Source organism: Chrysochloris asiatica, unplaced genomic scaffold (genome assembly GCF_000296735.1).
Source record: "Chrysochloris asiatica unplaced genomic scaffold, ChrAsi1.0 scaffold00094, whole genome shotgun sequence".
In the NCBI taxonomy this organism is placed as follows: Eukaryota; Metazoa; Chordata; class Mammalia; order Afrosoricida; family Chrysochloridae; genus Chrysochloris; species Chrysochloris asiatica.
Window position 1 is genome coordinate 533,439 of NW_006408612.1, and position 3,852 is coordinate 537,290.

A 3,852-nucleotide genomic window follows, 5' to 3' on the forward strand; every position below is an offset into this window, starting at 1 on the left:
AGGCTAACGTGAATAGAGCGAAATACTGGTAACTGATGGTACATGGAGGGGATTTGTAATCATTGTGATGAAACAAGTTGTATGATTTGTTGAATGCGAAACTGATTATCTGCCCTGTAAACTTTCACTCAATCCATAATAAAAACTTAAAGAAAACAAAAACAAAAACCACACTACATTGCAAAACAATGAAACAGAAAGGGAAAGAGGCACGGAGCCATCTTTTGGAAGCTTTAATGCCGGTGTCCATTTAATACCATGCAGCATCAACCATCGTTAAGGAGAAAGACTGTCCACCTCACAACTGGGTTACTTTACTCTCACCTCTAAATGCCCCAAGAACCATGGTCAGAGAAATTATTCACCTTTCTTTATCCAAAGAGATGACAGAGTTCTGTAAATTAATTGCATTGCTCTAATCCTACTTAAATGCCCCAGGAGTATATCTCGTAACCCCATCTGGGATTCACCATCTGTAAATGTAGAACACAGAACACTATTTGCTTCAAGGGGATGTTTTACTTGGCAAGTATGCCTGGGAATGCCTGCCTAATCCACAGAAAGACAACCAGATCAGTAGTCACACTACTCAGAAAGTAGCTGTGCCTACTGAAAGCACCCAGGGAGGGGCTGGGACCCACCCTTTCCACTCAGGAACCCTGTTTATTGCCGTTCATCCCTCAGAAACCTAGAGTCCATATTGCCCCTCCAGACTGGGTAATATTTGGGCTGCATGCCCCCACCTGCTCTTCCTTGCAGCTGTCCTTCCCTCACTACAACTCTGCTTTCAATTTCACTAGACCAGGCACATTTGTAATGGGTGATGAAGGAACTTGTTAAGGGTTAGGAGAGTGTAGGGGAGAGAATATTCAGAGCCAAAATAGCAGTAACTCAGGGAGTCAAATGGAATGGAGGAAATCATTTTCTTCTTCATCTCTGAGACCCTGGAGAGGACAAAAGACCACATTCATTTGTGACTTAAAGTTGTATTTGGAGTGGGGTTGCCAGATTTAACAAATAAAAATTCAGGACACCCATCTAGATATGAATTTTACACAAACAATCCATTTTTAGTATAAGTTGTTATTGTTGTTGTTAAGTACCGTCAAGTTGATTCCAACCCATAGGGTTTCCAAGGAGAAGCTGGTGAACTTGAACCACCGACTTTGCAGTTCAAATGACTTTGCAATCTGATGCATTAGCCCACAGCGCCACACCAGGACTCCTTAGTATAAGTTGTTGTTGTTGTTGTTATGTGCCGTGGAGTCGGTTCCGACTCATAGCGACCCTGCACAGGGATTCCGAGGCTGTCGATCTTTACGGGAGCAGAACGCCTCATCTTTCTACCGCGGAGCAGCTAGTAGTTTCGAACTGCTGACCTTGTGGTTCGCAGCTCAATTCGTAACCACTATGCTACCAGAGCTCCTTAGTATAAGTAGGTCCCAGAAACCCTATACAGGTTCGCTATGGGTCGGAACCGACTTGATGGCACATAACAACAACAAATATTACACGGAACATACTTCTAGTAAAACAAGTATCGGTTATTTTTCTGAAATTCATATTTAAATGAATTATATTTTATCTAGCAACCCTATCTTGGATACAGCTGTTTGCTCAATAGAGAGAAATAAAATATTAACTTTTCTAACCAATTGTTTAAGCTGATGTAATGAGCACTGTGTGTTAATGCGCCAGACTGCAAAGCTGTTTTAACTGCAAGGTCAGTGATTCAAGCTCACCAGCTGCTCCTTGGAACTCTATACAGGGTCGCTATGGATCGGAATCAACTCGACGGCACTTAACAACAACAACAACAACAATGAAACCATGAACTGAATCTAGCTATTTGTCTTTCACCAGGGTTGGACAATTGTGCAATCATACAGTGTGATGATTTGTGATTAGAGAGTAAAGAATATGCATTTCCATCCAGATTTCTTCCTGTTTTGACTAATTCAGACCAATTTTATTAGAAAGTTGCATAAAAAGTCAGAAGAGAAGGACATGTTAAAGTTCTCAAACGTAAAATCAAATGGTACAGGGATACAAAAGAAAGACAGGTATGCTAAAAGCAAATTAGTATTCATGACATTGTTATTGTTGTTAGGTGCCATCTGGTCAGTTCTGACTCATAGCAACGCTATGCACAACAGAATGAAACACTGCCCAATTGTTATGTTTGAGCCTATTGCTGCTGCCACTGTGTCAATCTGTCTCCTTAGGGCTCTTGCTCTTTGTCACTGAACCTCCACTTTTCCAAGCATGATGTCCTTCTTTAGAGACTGGTCCCTTCTGATAATATGTCCACAGTATGGAAGACAAAGTCATATCCTCATGTCTAAGGAGTATTCTTGCTCTATTTCTTCCAAGAGAGAGTTGTTTGCTCTTTTGGCAGTCACTTGTACTTTCAGTACTCTTCAGCAGTACCATAATTCTGTTGCATCAATTCTTTTGCGGTCTTCCTTGTTCATTGTCCAACTTTCACATACATATGAGATGATTGAAAACACCATGACTTGAGTCAGGTGCACCTTAGTCCTCAGAATGACATCTTTGCTCTTTAACAATTTAAAGAGGGTTTTGCAGCAGGTTTGCCCCTAATACAATATGTTGTTTGATTTCTTGACTGCTGCTTCCATGAGTGTTGATTATAGATTCCAAGCAAAATGAAGTCTTTGACAACTTCAATCTTTTCTCCATTTATTGTCCAGTTGTGATGATTTTTGTTTTCGTTACATTTCTTTACATTGAGGTGCAATCCAAACTGAAGACTGTAGTCTTTGATCTTCATCAGTAAATGCTACAAGTCCTCTTAGTTTCCAGCAAGCAAGGTTGTATCATCTGTATATCGCAGGTTGTTAATGAGTCTTTCTCCAATCCTGATGGCATCTTCTTCATATAATCCAGTTTCTCAGATTAGTTCTTCATCATACAGATTGAACATGTATGATGACAGGATACAACCCTGGCTCACACCTGATTTTAAACCATTCAGTATCCCTCTTTTCTGTCCTAACAACTGCCTCTTTGTCCATTTACAGGTTCCTCATGAACATAATGAAGAGTTCTAGAATTCTCATTCTTCACAATGTTTTATCCATAGTTTATTATGATACACAGTCGAAAGCCTTTCTACTGCCAATAAATTACAAGTAAACATGCTCTCTGCTTTCAGCCAAGATCCATCTAAGGTCAGCAATGATATCTTTTGTTTCATGTCCTCTTCTGAGTCTGGCTTGAATTTGCAGGAGGACATTAAGAACAAGCAACCATTGTTGCTTATATGTGATATTAATTATATCGTTCAATGATTTCCACAGTCCCTTGGATCACCTGTCTTTGAAATGGGCACAATTAACAGATCTCTTCCAATTGGTTAGTCAGGTAGCTATCTTCCAAGTTCCTTGGCATAGCTAAGTGAGTCCCTCTGTTTCTGCATCTGTTTAATAAAATATTTCAATTTGTTTTCCTTTAATTCCTTGAAACTTGTTTTTCACCAAGGCCTTCAGTGCAGCTTGGCCTTCTTCCTTCAATTTGTGATCATATGCTATCTCTTGAAATGGTTAAACATCAACCAATTCTTTTTGATACAATGACTCTTTGTATTTCTTCCATCTTCATTTTATAGTTTCTGCATTGTTCAATATTTTGCCCATAAAATCCTTCAATATTGAAAGTCAAGGCTTGAATAGTTTTTTCATTTCTTTCAGCTTGAAAAATGCTGAGCATGGTTTTTGAACCCTAGGTCTTTGCACATTTCATTATAATACTTGACTTTGTCTTCTTAAACTACACTTTAAATTTTTCTGTTTAGTTCTTTTACTTCCTCATTTCTTTCATTTGCTTTAG

At 39.2% G+C, this 3,852-nt stretch overlaps 1 protein-coding gene across 1 annotated transcript in view; it reads left to right on the forward strand.

The window, feature by feature from the left end:
• The window catches only part of MYO3B (myosin IIIB), a 481,549-nt gene that overhangs the window by 468,790 nt on the left and 8,907 nt on the right, over nucleotides 1-3,852 (forward strand). The gene's annotated exons all lie outside the window — the stretch shown is intronic.